The following is a 16898-nucleotide window of genomic DNA, read 5'->3' on the forward strand; positions in this document are numbered from 1 at the left end:
GGGAAAATCTAATTGAGCAGAGTAAGGGGAGAAAAGCTCTGGCTTCACGGAAGACAGCACCGAGGCGTGGCCAGGCGGAATTGTGTAGCCCCGCAGCCAATCTTGGCCTGGCCTACGAAAACGAAGTCGGATCGCGGCACCATGCAGCCTACAGTGCCTGCGTGACGCCCGAGCAGCACCGACGGGCAGCAAGTCTTCATCGCCCCCGGCGCTGTCGTCGGCTACCATGGGAACAAGCCTCTAACGACAGCTCCTTGATTCCAGCAGCAGCAGCGGCCTTTATGTCAGCAGTTGTTTTGACTTGTTGTGCATGTAACTTTGTTCCCGGAGTTCAACTCTGTGAGATTTTCACTTTCATTCTCTGTATCCCTTGAGTTTACTACGACATTGACTGCTTCCGCTTATAGTTTGATGTCCACACGTATCGAGCACAAGAGAAAGGGTGGGGAGCAGCGATGAATGAGGGGGGGAGGGTTTTAGGACGAAGGTAATCTCGTTTCGTATCGTAAGATATTCAGTGTAGTGTAGCAGTTTTATCTAGTCAGTATCGAGTCTATGTTGTCGCTTTTACACCAGTAATCCACACTATAGCACTCACTCTCCTTTTGTTGATCGTTCTGCCTATAGTGCACATTCTGCCGAGAAAGGTGATATTTTGTTTTGGAGTTACTTTTGCGCATGAGTTTTGACGTTTTCTTTCTCTTTTTCTTTTCCTTACGCTAGACTGACCTCGTTAGTATCACCTGATGTATAGGACCGCTGCAACTGAAGAAAATTGGATGGGCCGCGGTATCGGGAACGCAGCCGTAGTGAAGTACGTGAAACGTCTTGTGTGTACTACTGAGGGCCTATGGACACTAGGGTAGAGAAATGACGTAACCGAAAACACGAGTGACATTTATTCACACATTTCAAAGATTAAATACTTAAGATACGGCTGGTGGGGGTCCTACGGTTTAATCTTACAATAGTGCTCGCTGCCTATTCGTAATGGATCCGCCACGGGGAAATGTGATGGGCACAAATAGACATCGCTCTTTTACGATACCAGAATTGCTTCGCGCCGTTTCTGAACCAAACGTGTCGAATGCGGCAGTGACATAGCCGAGCAACCGCCAAATTTCTGCAAAGAATTCCACACTTCTTAGCCTTATAACGGCTAGTGAGCACAGATTTGGGGCGCTATAACGTAAAACTATTCCAATCTTTTCGATTCCAATTCAGCTATCAGCCCTCCGCAATTGGTGAAAACATTTTTTGGACTACCCTCCCCCCCCCCCCCCTTCATCTGTCTGTCACGCGACGTCAGGAAAGCCGCGATACCTCCCCATCCGATATTGCGTACAGATTGATTATGCGTGATTTGACCGAAAAAAGAGAAATAGTTATTTCTGATTTGACGCCTTTTCGCCATTAGCCCCCGGTTATTGGTCAAAAGGTTTCGGGCTGCACCTACTTTAGCTGCCTGTCACGCGACATCATAAAACCGCGAGAACTCACCGCGTCAAAGTGAAGTGTACGCATTAAAAATGCATTAACATGCCGAACAAAACTGATTTTTTTTCTGAATAGCCGCATGCTGCCCCGTTCCGAAAGGAATAAAAGGTGGCTGCCGCCGATCGCTCAGGCGCTGGCTACTCGCACCAGCCGGAGAGCATGGGTTTATTTACATATAATAAAGCATCTTGCGTGAGCATGTAACGTTTTCGAGCACTTTCGGCACGTTTGCGACCTTATTCTGCCAACTCGTCTTTGCTGAGGATCCTTTTTAGCGTCATTCTTAAGCTTCCGTTGCATGCCGCCGCGATTTTCGACCAGCCACCGCAAGCTAAGTAAGGGAAACGAACCAATCGCAGACGCCGGCACCACCCTCTTCATCCGGTTATCGATTTTCAGTGCACTGGCTCTGCTCCATTGCATACCTCTCCACTTGAGCGTGCTCCTCGCCTCTTGTCAGCCAATTATATACGACAAGCCGGTCAGTGTAGGCAATGTTATTCGTTTTCAAGCAAACAAAAGTGACCTCCCATGAACGAGGAGAACTTTTGATTGGTCTGTTTAGACAACCCTGCGGGTGACCGCACGGTGCTTGCGTCGGCGGTTACGCAAATTTGGCGTCAGGAGATTGGAATAAAAACATATTGGAATAGTTTTACGATATACGGCCCTTGAGGACGATAGATTATACCTACTATGGCCGAGTGACCTCCCTAACGTGATTAATCCCGCTGGGATCGACAAACGTACTGCCGAGCTATGCCTCTGTGAACGCCGAGCGAGATGCTACATTTAAGGTCCGATTGGGTCATGCGTGGCGCGGCAAGGAGAGCATCTCTGCACGTGACCTTTACATTATCGAGTAATGGCTTCTTTCCTTTACACAACGACACCAAAGTAAAGCGCGTGGGTAGTATGGTTGCAAAGATGTAAGTGATAATAGTAATACATGTTTTCGTTGGATGACGTTTTAGCAAGCGGCCACCTATGCCGACCGAACTTGCAGACGTTTCGCGTCAAAAAGCGGGAAAAATAGAAAGAAATAAAGAGAAAAGAAAGGAAAACTGCAAATAGACAGCGCTTGACGTTGTATATAACTGCCAAAATTTTTTTCAATGACGATATCGCATGATTACGAGCGTGAAGCTGCCGGTCCTGGCTGATGCAGAAGCTCGATTCTCACAGTTAGTAAAGCTATCATGTGCGAAGAACAAGTCGTTCCAGCTACTTTACTACAGTCCGTATATAGAAGAATAGAAAGCAGTAAAGGAAAATGTTTGACATCGACACAAAACATAGAAACGTTTAGACAAAAAGAGTGTTCTAGAAAAGAGCTACAAAAATAAATGAAAAAGGTAGAAAGGATGAAGTATTACTACATGTGAAAATGCGAACGTCAAGAAGCAGGAAAGAGGTAACGACTGTTCAACGCTTTACTTCCTATCCGTCTGCACAAACACAATGGAACACCATTTTTTGCTGTTTTAAACAACGCCTGCGGTTATACGACATCGCCAACGTAATACACACTCTTACAGAGGCGTAAAGCAGGTCACGATCCAAGCACTGCTCTCCGAGACAACGGAAGGTTGTCTCGGAGAGCTACAATTTTGTTGCGCTCCCCAGAGCAAAATTTTTATCTTGCTTTCCTTTTGGCGGAAAAGCTATCAATCACGTGTAAGTATTTCTCAAGTTTTAGACACTCTTCGAAGAGTGAGATGACATTATGCGGTTTCTAAGCGGCTGAGGATTTACCGAACGCTTTTCCTCTTATGCTATGGAAAATGGAGCAAAGGAAGGATTGTACGTGGGGAGCATGCCACGCTCGAGGCTATGCATCGCATGACATGAGCGCAAAAAAAGAGGACAAATGCGGGAGCTCTGGTTGTCATTTGCTGAACAACGCGCGGAACAATCACCCAAGAGGCTGGGAGCTGAAAGTGTCATGGCCGCACAAATGGTGAACAACACTTTCTTGATTAAATAGCCGAATGGAAAGATGAGACACTTCACCCTCCCAGATTTGTTTACCCTAGTCACATCGGCTCCCATGCTTATTTCCATCTGTGGTTGTGCGTGGCCCCCCTTTCCTGGAATACCTTGTAATTTCCTCTTCGAAGGCGTGACAAAGCGAGAACCGGTCAGTACGCGTTTGAACACAAATTCACCCTTTATCCCTCGACCAGTATACCAGTGGGGTTGAATTGATGGGGCCAGTTCGAATGCTTTCATATTACGCACAAAATATATACAAGGTGTTTCAGCGAACACTTTCGAAATTTTTTAATGGTTGCCTGTGGCAGATAGCTCAATCTAGTTGATGAGCCGGTCTACTCAAAGCGCCTGACACTACTGGCACAAAAAATTAAAATGCGAAATTGACCAATTAACAAGAATTAACTAATTAACGTTTAGCTAGTTATCTTATGACCCATAGTGCAATTTGCAAATTCTAGCAGTGGACTTTGCAACGCGGATCCACTTGGAACGAATTCTGAGGACGACACCAGTTTCGAGATATAAAGTCCCGAACTTTGCAGAGAAATTCATTGGCGTGACAGTTGCTTGTGTGCTTCAGTACATGAAACGACGTTTTGTTAACAAATTAACTGGAACGGCAATGCATTTCTCTGCAAAGCTCGGGAATTATTATCTCGAAACTGGTGTCATATTGAAAATTCATTTCAAGTGGATGCGCCTTGCGAACTCCACGGCTGGCACGCTAGGCTCGCTGGCTGGCTGAGCTGTAACTCTCTACTGACGTGCGCTGGCAAAACTTTACGAAACACTATGCGCCTGAGCGCAGAGCGCTTGGCGCGAAAGTTAGGGCGGGCTTTCGTGCGTGCACCTGAGAACACTGACCAAATACGTCATGACTGAATTGCTAGCGCAGAACAGTCGCATAATACTAACCCATGGTTTCCTCATCCTGCTACATAAAATAAACAAGCAGGGTTTAGGTACTGATACGAAGCTATTATTGAACAGCATAACGGCTGCCTCTCGATGTCATTGTATTGTAGGCTGTTGTTTGAGACGAAAGGAAAACGAGCACTCAAGGGTAAAAGAAAATACAAACGAGAGAGAGGAAAAACAACGCAGTACCTTTTACAACTCGAAGCTACTCTACATCTCTGGTGAATTTGTATTGAATGGTAGAACAGCTTAAGTAACTTTAATGCTGAAATACGAGGATTTGGCTGAACCGCTATGCCTTTTATAAGCTTCATAATATATTCATATAGGGATCAAAATCAAGCTTGTAAACCTTTTAAAGAGCAAGGAAATATGTACGAGGAGTTCGTGTAGTCTCAAGGGTCGTCGTTTGTTGGAAATCGCGGGATCAACACGTTACGTACCTGCGAAGGCCGAAATGATAATTTAGCATCTATTCGCCTTTATAAGTGCGCTAGTGCTGCCGATAGTCACGTTAAGTTGACGACGAACACCAACGACTTTCCATGTCGGTATACTCGCGAAAATGAGATTCTCAATATGGATGCCACTAACCTGACCAATACATTATTCACCTATGGGCCCCCAATAAATGCAAAAAAGAAAGAATTGAGTCTGCTGGTCCGGACAACCGGGCGTATAGTTACCGGAAAACAGCGTGAATTAATTTTGTGCAAAAACTCGAGGGTGCTCCTGAGCTGCAGCGAGACTTAAAAAAAATAATGATAAGCTACGCTGGTGGGATACCGTGGTTTCTACCCGCGTAGTGGCTTTGGCGTTGCGCTGCTAAGCCCGAGGGCGCGGGATCTATCCACGCCACGGAAGCAGCATTCTAATGGGTACGTGACGTAATGAGGATACACGGATGGAGATTGTGCGTACCCAATCAACTGCTCCTCCTAAGGAACAGTTGCATTTACAGCGCGTTATCACAAGTAGTTTTTGAGATCTGCAAAGAAAAAAATTACCGACGATTACGTTACTTCCTAATGCGAAATTTGAGCGCAGCAAATAAGCTGTTTCACCTTTCCGATAGATTGAGGCAAAGAAATCGAGCAACACATGTATGCGCTATCACAGAATTTTTTTTTTATTTTTCACACGTATTCCTTTAACAAAGACTCCACTAACAGTTCTTGACAGTCATGAACGAAGCTTTGTGGTCGGAGAAATAGACTGATATATGTTCGACTTGGTACACCAATGCTTGATTCTCAAAGACGAGATCTATACAAGTGCCTCGCGAGGTTGTCACAGCCGTGGGACGCGTTACGAGCGAGAGGAACGGGATGTTCTCCCGCATAAGTGTTAGGAAATTGCTGTTTGTCTTTATGTCAAGCCGCCACCGATCTGGCTCTCTGATTGCCACCGCACAGGGCGAACGGCAGCGGCAATTTCGGCTCGGGCGGTGCACATATACAGATCCGCCGCCACCGATCTGGCTCTCTGATTGCCACCGCACAGGGGTTGCATTGGAGGAGGAGCGAAGAAAGGAATTAAGTTCGAGCCGGTGCTTTGACAACCGGAGACTCGCAGGAAGAGGGGGGAGGGGGGCGGCGTGTACACCCAGCGGCAAACGATGGGGGCAGAAGCGCGCGCAGCAAGCGGACAACACGATAAAGGGAGGAGGGAAGAGATAGCAGCGACTGACTGATGCCGCTGACGCCGATAGTGAGTCAACCCCAGCTGCGGAGTTGGTTTCAGGGACAACGCCGCCGATGCCGACACAAACAATATGATACCCTCGCTTCCGCAGCGCTAAGAACCAGGTCTAGCCGTGGGAAGGTGGTCACGTATTCGTCGACGTGCCGGGGCCTACGTGAAATAACCGGCGCGTCGGCAACTGAAGAGCACCCTATCCGCCACACAAGAACAGGGGGGGGACCCTTTCCTCCTCTTTCTGCATGGCGGCGACGGTGTTCTATGCAGTCACGTTATCTTGACTCTCTAGCGGCGTCAGCGGCATCCAGCGGTATCAGTCGGTCGCTGCTAGCGCTGGGGGGATGAAAGGGGGCGGAGCTGGTTACGAGGCCGACGACAACGCCGACGACGACGCGAAACCCAGGAACGGACGCCAAAGAGCTGCGCTCTAAAAAATTGAAGGACGCTTAAGCTTTTCCTTTAAGAGTGGAACACGATAGCATTCAAATATACCTGACTACTTCTCACGCTTCCCGGCAACTGGATCGCATGTAACCACAGTGTTTACCGGAAAACGCTGGCCGCAAACGCTATGCACGAAGGTGGGCTTTCTGGTAGAAACGCGGCCAGTTGCGTGGGCCGCGATGCGGCGGAGGCGAGCGCAATCTGGAGGTATTGCAAAGAACCGAGCCTGCCGCTCCGTGGCCTCCAGGGTACCCGCACGCCGGCGCGCGCAAATGGCGGATGCCGTGGCCGGTCTATGATTGGTAGAAACGCTGGAAAAGGGGTTTTTCTGAGTTTTCTTGCATCATCTTTCTTTCTTTCTTTATTAGAACATAAAACGTACAATCAAATATTCTGTCAGCCCGCCAAAACAATGATGCTGTAGAGCGCGACTGGGCAGTGCTCTGGCCCGAATGACACAGTCTTGTGCTCTAAGAACATAGGAGGCAATAGGAAAGAAGAAAAAAAAATAAAAAATACAATAGCAAAATTATATTTCTTATATGTGTCACAAAAAGTAACCTGCAGCCCGCGAAAGCATTGGTGCTTTTATGCGGACCACTGTGTATTTGCCTCCAACAAGGCATAATACAAGTACAGAATTTCCCTCCCTCCTCCCTTCCATTCCCTCTCCCTTTTCCTCCATCGCTCCGCTAATTTCTAGTATTTGTAGCATTTAGTATTTATAAAGTAGCATTAGAATTTGTAGACAATCTATAGTATTTCTAGCAAAGCAGAATTTTATTTTCCCGTGAATTCAAATTACAATCCGAGGCTATCATGTCTGTACGTTGTGTGTAAGTGGTACATTATGATTTTTCTACGTATTTTAGCTTGATAAATTCAATTAGTTCAGTAACTTCCTTGCGCCGCATGGAGGGCCTGCGTATGGGTGGTTCGAAAATCTTTTTGCCAAAATGACGCCCAACGCTGGACGCCGACGCCGGATTTTGTGCAGCACGGAACCCTTAACGCTATCGCGTTTAAAACTGTGGCGCATTTGCTCGCATTTTTAAAGCTAAGCTGCTTTGCCTCTTTCTCCCGGTTTGGTGTTGGCGTCTCGCCGTATATAGAAGCAGCGGAGGGTCTCTGACGTTGGAAAGCCTCCTCGAATAGGGAAACACCAAACGTTTTCTGATTTGCGTTTCTCTTTCTTACGAGAATGACAGGCCAGGGTGCCATTCTGCGGCTCCAAGGATTTTCATTGTTGTTATTTATTTTATGCGAAGCATACTAGCCGCACAACCACGCTCTTCCTTGCTGCGCCGCGCGCGGCCGCGTAGCTACCATATGACGTCATAACAGCTGCAAAAGCGGAGGCTCAACTCGTGCGCTCGCTTGTGGCCGCGTAGCTACATAGCCGGGTCTCAGCTCGTACGCTCGCCTGCATGAGTTGTTTCTTCGTCTAGCCGAACCAAATATAGCCAAGCAACAGCAGTTCACCAGGCTAAACAGTGGTTCAACAACTAAAATAAAGGCTAGTATGCTTCGCATCCTGGGCTTAACCTTAGCTAAGCCACAGCCATTTTTTGCTAATGGACTCAATGGCCAAGTCTCGTACATTTAAGTATTTCACTGCATATGAAAAGAGGGAATCCGAACCGGTAACATCACCGAAAGAAAAAGCGCTTGGCATCTACACTTCTGTGGCATATGTTCATTTTCGCGGCTTATCCGACCGATGATCGATATGTATGTGAAGACAGATATAGCAACATCAGGAGAAGCATTAAGATGAGCTTCCGAATCTCGTTCGATCGCATAGATGTGTACGACCGTGCCGTGGTAATTACGTGGCAGTCTGGAGACGCTAAGTGCTACAGAAGCGGAAAACGAACGGAGAGCACTAATTGCTGGTTTGCGAGCCACATTTATATCTCTCTTTTATTTCTAGCATTGAGGAGAAGCTCACTGCTTGTAGCAATTGCAACAATTGCTACGATTGGGTGGATGCCCCATTTTCCCTTAATTAATTCCTTCTCCCTACCTTGCGGGTTTCCGCAGAACTACTACGTCAAACTCTTGCCTTTACTTCGAGTTGTTGACAATTTCGACTTCGCCTTGCCATCTCCTAGACCCCTGGGTAGCTAATAAGTTAGAGCGGCTTCCCCGGAAAGGCGGTGGTCCTAGGTTCGAGTTCCGGACCAGGACGAATTTTTCTTCGATGGCGAGGCTTTCTCTTTCGAGGAACCCGTATCGGTTTCCTTTGTAGCAATTACTACGATTGGATGGATGTCTCATTTTCCCTTATTACTTCTCTCCATCTTGCGGGTTTCCGCAGAACTGTTGCATCAAAACAATACTCCTTTAATACTCAGTGCTCCTACCGTCGCGCAAAGCAATACAGCAGTTTCTCTATTTCTTTTTCCCTCTTGAAACTATTGAATAACGCGGTTGTTATTAATGGCAATGATCCCGGTGATTACGCATTTTTTTTTCATATATCGGCCCACTAATATTACGCCCCTTGGTCACTCATGTACCTTGTGTTTGCTGTGTTATGTGCTCTCTCTCTCTCTCTCCTCCTCCCATCTTTCATCCCCCCCCATCCCGCTCCCATGTGTAGGGTAGCAAACCGGTTAGGCTAAACCGGTTAACCTCCCTGCCTTCCTTCTCCACTTTTTCCTTCCTTCCTTGCGGCAATAAACGGCTCATATCACCATCATTACAATAAATAATAATAACAATATAGGCTCAACGATTTTGTTAAGAAACTTCATTCCTAGCGGGGCATTTTCAAAGATGCCTCATGCTCGCCCGACTTGCCACGCCTCTTTGACGCAATAAATGTAACTTTCTAACAATTATGTTAGTCATGCCACGCTAGTCTGCACATACACAGATGGCTTTTCTACTGCAAGCAACTCGACCGGTGCAGCGGTCACCCAATCAAGATAGGCGTCTCTATATAGGCTAAAATTCTCACAGATGCCACTACATCGACGGAACTGGGAGTGGCGGCTCTAATATGCGCGGCTGAATACAACATATGCTCGGCTACAACTCCGCTTTTGAATACCAATGGCATCGCCTGCGTGCTAACTTCAACGAGCCCTAAAATATCTATTGAATACAGTAAACAAACTTTGCCGATCTGTTAAAGAAGCTCCTGTAAACATGTGAGCCAAATATTGTAACCAAATTACGCCCACCTGTCATCTTTTCGTGCATGTCTCATGTTTTCCTTTGCGTGCAACCTGAATTTCGCTAAAGAACAAGATCATGCCTTACCAACTTGCCCAATCTGCCACCCCTGTGAGCCCAATATTATTGGGGAATCAGCAGGGAATTTACAATTTTGTGTCAGAAGCTGTGAACTGTCGCTTGCTCTCGCATCCGCAATGTCCTCATCGAAGGCAGTTGGTCCACCAACTGCTGATTTCGTGATCGCGAGAACATTCTCAGTAATACATAATTGCTAGTATTGATTTAAATAAATGAAAAATATCTGTGTCTGCGATCTCAAAAAGACAGAACAATCTTCGCATCTTTTACTGCGAGGGGTCTCCGAGATGGCAGCGGCGTGCTGCGCAGCGTAGTCTACCGCGGCTGTCACGGAGCCCTTTCACCACCGCGACGCTAAACTTTAGGCACGAGCTTTTGCTCGCTTGGTTTCTCTGGTCTGCAGCTTCCAGTAGGCTAGTGGCGACGAAAGGAAAGAGAAAGCCACATATCGATGCGATAACTCCACCTATAATTGAAGTATTCGAAAAATGTTTGCGGCATGTGATCAGTGGGACGAGCGGGAGAGGGGGGCGCTAAGGTTCCATTATATCCTGTTAAGTTTTCCATGCTTGATGCATAATAATTCAACTATTACCTTGAGCAGGCCCTTGGTCTGCCATAAGGTGTGTACCATTCTGTACTTGTGTGGGGTGTGCGTTTCAAGGATATGCGTCTTTGTTCATAAGCGGTGTGCCCGGCATAAAAGGGAGCAGGGCGCCGGCGGGAAAATTTTCGGAGGGGGCGGGAAGGCTGAAGCCAGGTAGCCACCCCCCCCTCCTTGGCTACACCACTGGACCCAGCACCAGCGTGTCATCTCGACAGAATGCTGTGCACTGCCAGCCCCCCATCAAGTACGGATACGCAGATACCTAAGAAGTAGCTGTGGGGACGGCCGTCGCTGCATACCTCAATGGTGTAGGACTATGTGGAAGGTGTCGGTTTGGCTCCCACATTCGAGAAGTTATCTTTGCCCCCCCCCTCCCCACCCCCTTCTACTTTCATTTCTATATTTCTTACTTTTGAATTTCAGTTAAAAGAACTCACACTTAACAGTTTCTGTATTATCCTTGGCATCATGTATGGTTGCATTTAACAAAATATCGAGCTCCCCCATTCCCCTTACTTCACTCACTGTCATAGATCACATATATATTATAGTATCATACTATAGTAAATTGTAGGATATGAAAACGGTAAGGACGCCCGTGCGAGAATCCTTCCCTTATCCCTCGACAAGTTATAGTGCAGAAAGTTGCAGTTGGGGGGGGGGGGGGGGCTGAGCTTCCTAATCGTGGGGCAAATTTTTTTTCCCTGCAAACCGCTGCAAGAACCAACCTGGTTAAGCTATACCTACCTATCCTGTTCTCTCTTTCAACTCTTTTTGAAGTTGTGCTTCGAGACAAAGTGCTCTCTTAGCCCCCGTGCTTATTCATTTCCCTACAGTCAGAGATATGTGCGGAAACACCGATTAATGAAGCATAAGAATAAGAGAAATGTGACTGCAGGTTTTCTTTTTCTTACAATAATGCGCCTTTTGCACCTCTAGAGGCGCCTAAAAGACAGTTTATATTTATCTTTTTAAATTTAATTTCGCCTCATGCAGTGCGGCGCTGAATATTCGATAAGGTAACAATCTATAATGATCACGGCCCGTGAACAGTTCGCATTATAGTGCTCAATACGCCGTGGTTCTTAAGGGCAGTGATAGTTGATGCCTATATGGGGAAGGCACAGTTTCATGTTTTGGCCGTCCGCTTCTTCGTCTCCCGCTGGCTTCCGCCCTCTCCTTTGACAGTAGAGTAAAGAAGACGAGAAAAAAAAAGCACGCAGAAACAAGAAGCAGGTCGCAGTATCGAGCAGGCGGAGGCGTCATCCCTCGCCATGCGACCGGCAACGTTTCCTGATGAAAATGAGACCCCTGGCGATTCGCAATGACCACTGGCGCCTCAGAAAATGGGGCAGCGGCGTTTTTGCAGGGACTGCATCCCTTTAGCTGTTTTTTTTTATAAAGATTTCAGCCCTTTTTTTTTGCTTCATCACTGCCGATTCAAAGCCGCCACCGCCCTCCCCTTCCTGATCTTTTCCAATACTCTGTCTAATGCACGAAGCTTTTCCCCGGCGCCGCTCCGTGCGCATGCCCAAAGCAGGTGCTCTTTCGGATTTTGTTTTCAGTCGGCGGTGCTGCTCTGGTCAAGCCAAGATTAATTTTTTCCGCTTTGATTTATGTTCCTGAGAAAAACAGCGTTGACCGTTTTTCGCATTGAACCATATCTAGTACTTTCCGCTTATGGGGGGCTAGATCGAAATAGAATATCGGCGGTCAGACAGATACACTCTCCAGGGTCGATATTCCGGGCAGATTTGACTCAGCTTCCTGGCCGGAAGAGAGGTTCTGTCACGTCATATTTTTCAACGTTCCTTGCTTTACATTAGCACCGAAAATCGCCTCTGTGAAATATGCCGCCTTTTCTGGACTCGCAAGGTCACGTAGTCTTCTATTCGACGCATCATATGCAGCAATGTGTGCGTAGTGCTTGAGAATGCGCCTCCGGAGTTTCTGGATGGACGTGCGACGTAACAAGTGCAATGCGTCTCGCTCTGACAAAATGTAAGACCAAACATTGTCAGCTATTTTACCTTGCTTATAATAGAACTCCCCCCTCCCCTGGCAGAAACAGTTGGAGAACTAAAAGACAAACACACACACTCACACACACACACAAAAAAAACAGAAGATTAATACCGCCCACATGTAATTGCATGAAGGACGCTGAGGACGAATGTCGGCCACCGTAGTTGCGCTATGCTATGAAGGACGCTGATTCAGAGCAGACCAGCAACATGAAGAACATGGCGTGCACAAGGCTCGCTTGGTACGTCGAGCAGGGCCGGGAACTACCGTTTTGCGTGACTGTGTTTAGGCAGCGTCTAAGCGTTGACGACAACGTATTGGACCTGCTTAGCCATATACCAGTACACTACAAAGCAGATAACCTCTCGGGACGGGCCGTTTTAATGGGTATCTCGAAGGTCTCAAACAGTCACCATCAGCCTAAAAAAGCGCTAATACAGCTCTAAAAACAAGCTCTAAAAAACACAGATAATCTCTTGCGCTTCATCCACGTATTTCATAATTATTGCCGTATTAGTGCTCGTCTTAGAGATATTTTGAGTGACGAAGCGTATACATTTTGTGGCGTACCACAGGGAAATGTGCTGTCTCCTTCACTATTCTATATCGCCATGTCTAGTCTCCCATGCACACCTGGTCGTCGAACCATAGTGAAGGTGGCTACCGTGCCCCATAGTTACGCACGAATCACCTGCGGAACAGTAACTTGTCAAATTGGGCTTGTCGCTATGAGCGGAGAAATCATAATTTGTACGAATTCTCGGGATGAAGAGAAAATGTACACACTTGAGCATAAGTGTCGGGAGTGTGTCTTGTTCGACAAGACCCCAGCGTCCAATTTCTGAGCATTACTCCGGGCCACAGGCTACTATATCGCCAAGCTATTGACGAAGTGGCAGCGTCTCATCACAGGGGCGCTATGTGCTTCAACGCACAGCTCAACTACGCTGTGGTAACCACCCAATGTAAGTAACATAGTGACATACAGCGTTTGTTACCAGTCAGACACTATGCCAGCTGCCGGTGATGTCGCAATACGAGAGCAAGTACGAGCGCTTTGAATCAGTACAAAGGAAACGTCTTCGGTTGTGCCTGGGAGCACAGGCACGACTACGAAGGGGTTCCGGGGCCCGAACCCCATAACGAGTTTTCCGGGGGGGGGGGGGCTAAGCTTACCCCCCCCCCCCCGAGCAATGCCGATGCCTTCTCCCCCCCCCTCCCCCGCACACACATCTAAAGTGCCATTACCAGAACTTTGCCAGCCACAACATTTGAGGTTTCTTTTGACATTCGTCGACCTTTTCACTTGATATTTTACCTGGGCTAATAGCTTACTGCATCATTGTTGGCGCGCACGTGCACGGCTTTTAATCCATACTTTCGCTTCATTTCTGCAAATCCTTACAATAGGAGGACACGCGCATTAGAAGCACTAGCGGCGGCATGCCTCAGCCGTATTTTCTCACTTCAAGATTGTTTTAAATTTCCACTGTAAACACCATGCACACACACAATATATTTAAATATACACACAGGACAAAGTTTATTATATGCTTGAAAGAGATGGAAGTAGCCAATTAAAAATTATTTCTAAGGTATGGATAGCCTATGCCTATAGAATGAATACATTACCTGTATGTTCACCACACTTCAAATTGCTTCGCGTGCTTTTCTGACCAAAGTAAAAACCTACAGACTTCAGTGACCCCTTCAGCAGTCTTTTATCAATGGTGTGTGAAATGCACGTGAATGTTCTGTGTCTCAATGTTGCTTCTCTTTCCAGCAAGCAATGCTAACGACGCATGAAAACAAAAACACATTTCTAATAATTTACAACATCTATTAGGGATGGAAACATCGTGCAGTTGCATACAAAGGTCATATATATATATATATATATATATAGGGTGTCTTAATTAACTGTCATGCACCAAGATTAAACAAAAATAAACGGAATGCGTTACTCGAAGAAAACCTAGTGCATATTGTTTCCAGTAAAGCGGAGTAGCTGCCAGAATTTTTTCGTTACGGATATTTAATTAAATAATTGTGATTAATTATCTAACTCGAGATGTACTATCCAAATTATGAAAGTGTCAATGAGGCATTTGAAGGCACAGCCAAGGGACATCTAACTGCGGCATTTTCAGCGACGTACTAATTACGTACTAATTTTCTTCCGTCTGATAAATAAACCCCGTGAAATATGGATAATATCACGTGACTGCGCTCCCACCCGGATCATAAAGCAGCGCCCTCGAACAGGCTCCCTCTGAGTTATCCAGAACGATATAAAGGAAATGAAAAAAAAAACATCATGATCGAGCCTATCTGCCGCGCCCCGGCCGAAGTAACAGGTCGAGTTTGGTGTTAGTTTGAAACAATCTGTGATAGCTGTTGCCTTAGCGTATACATAAAGTGCACGGATTGTTTTCCACAAAACCTATCACCACAAAAGCGAATTCACAACTTCTGTGCAGAGGTTTAAAGGTGCGTTTTATTTCGTTTCATTCGCCATGCGTTTCTCTAATGAGCAGAAGGTACACATGATCGTTGCCTTGTGATCTACAAATGACAAATAGAGCAAGGCTGCAAATCTATATATCAGTCATGGAAGTGTGGCGGTAGACCAAACGCATCGACTATCATCAGAAATTATAAAAACCAGAGACAAACCGGCAGCTTCAAGAAACAGCGGGCGGAGGACTCCATCTTTTAGTCCTAGACTACGCATGGATGTTCTAGCATTGATGGCCTCAAACCCTCATGCTAGAGTACGGGGCATGGCCGCGCAGGTACTAATTTCCAAGTCATCAGTTTGGGGGATTATAAATTACGGCCTTGCAACCGTACCACCTTAACCAGCACCAATGCTTAGAAGATAGGGACCTGTAGAATCGTCTAGATTTCTCGAATTGGGTGCTCACGAAAACTGATGAGTCACCAGACTTTTTGAGTAACATCATGCGCATAGATGAAGCGAATTTTCGAAGAAACGCCTAGGTAAAGTTGTATAATGCACACTATTGGAGGAACCCCAATCTACACTGGGTAAAGCGCAACCGGCACCAGTACCAGTGGTCGCTCAATGTGTGATTCGGAATTTACCCCAGTGCTATAATCGGTCCCATCTTCTTGCATCACACACTGACTGGACAGCGTTACGTGAACAAAATCCTTGCAGGAGGGTTGGATGAGTTTCTCAATGAAGTCCCGCTGTCACGTCTTCGGATCCACTTATGTGGTATCAGCAAGATGGGGAACCCACACACAGCAGCAGCCCAGCATGAAACTGCCTGAATGCAACTTTTCATGCTCAATGGGTTGGAAGGCACGGGCCTGTAAATTGGCCGGCTAGGTCACCTGACCTTTCTCCACTTGATTTGTTTCTTTGGGGTTATGTGAAAAACCGTACTTACATGATAAAGACGGACGTCACGTTAGTTCAAGGCAAGGATAACGGATGCCTGCCGTAGAATTCCGGCGTCGGTCATCAAGAAAGGCACTCAAGATGTGCTAAAACGGAGAGAGTACTGCGTAGCTGCAAAAGGAGACCTATTCGAAGACGTCCTCTAGGCTGGTGTTTAGGGGAGCTTACGAATTCATATTTAATAAGGACACACTGAAATCTGATGTTTTTTTTTTGTGTGTGTGTGCAGACATCCTGATTGCCAATTTGGCTCATTTACTTTCTTGAACGCATCGGTTTTCCCTTTTCACTACACGTTGGTCGCTTCCTGGTCTGTTTATTTCGCTTTTCTTTTTCGACATGAACCTGCTTTTGTAGCACGTATACACTTTCATAAAAAATAAAACGGTCACTTTAATTTGACTTTAGTCGGAAGCAAGCTTCTGGCGCGAAATGTAGCTTCGCGCGCACTCTTCCGATGCGGTGCGAGCGAAGCCGGGATTTTTTAAGCATTGTATGCCTATTACATAACTTCTCGCATTTCGTGCATGGTCAAAGCGGCGCTTTGGCCGCGTTATCAAGTGGTTTTTGTTATCAATGCGATCAGTCGGCCTTGAGAGACGGATAATAAGTGTGACGTAGAAATGAGAGGAAGGAACAGCTGCGAAGCCGCGAAACCTGCTGTTGGTGCTCCTTCCGCACCATTATCAAGGTGGTGCGCTGTCTATTCGGGTTTGCGACAGGCAGTGCAGTTGCTTTTAATCAGCTTATCTGCGGACGCTACTTTATAATGCGGGCAGGAGCGCACTCACGTGGTATTTTTCATAGTTCGTGTGGTTTTTTGCCAGTCGGGAAAAAAGTGTACGCAATTACTACGTCGCTGAAAACACCACAGTTAGATGTCATTTTGGGGTGCCTACAAATGCCTCACTGACAATTTGAAAATTAGGACAGTACTTCTCAGGTTACATAATTAATTACAATTACCGAATTAAATCTCAGTAACGAAATAATTACTAGCGGCTACTCCACTGT

The 16898-nt window shown here is 46.5% G+C and overlaps 1 protein-coding gene across 3 annotated transcripts in view; it reads right to left on the bottom strand.

Moving 5' to 3' along the window:
• Positions 1-16898, bottom strand: part of Oamb (Octopamine receptor in mushroom bodies) — a 783118-nt gene that overhangs the window by 165422 nt on the left and 600798 nt on the right. The window lies entirely within an intron of this gene.

The sequence above is a fragment of the Dermacentor variabilis genome, chromosome 1 (genome assembly GCF_050947875.1).
Source record: "Dermacentor variabilis isolate Ectoservices chromosome 1, ASM5094787v1, whole genome shotgun sequence".
In the NCBI taxonomy this organism is placed as follows: Eukaryota; Metazoa; Arthropoda; class Arachnida; order Ixodida; family Ixodidae; genus Dermacentor; species Dermacentor variabilis.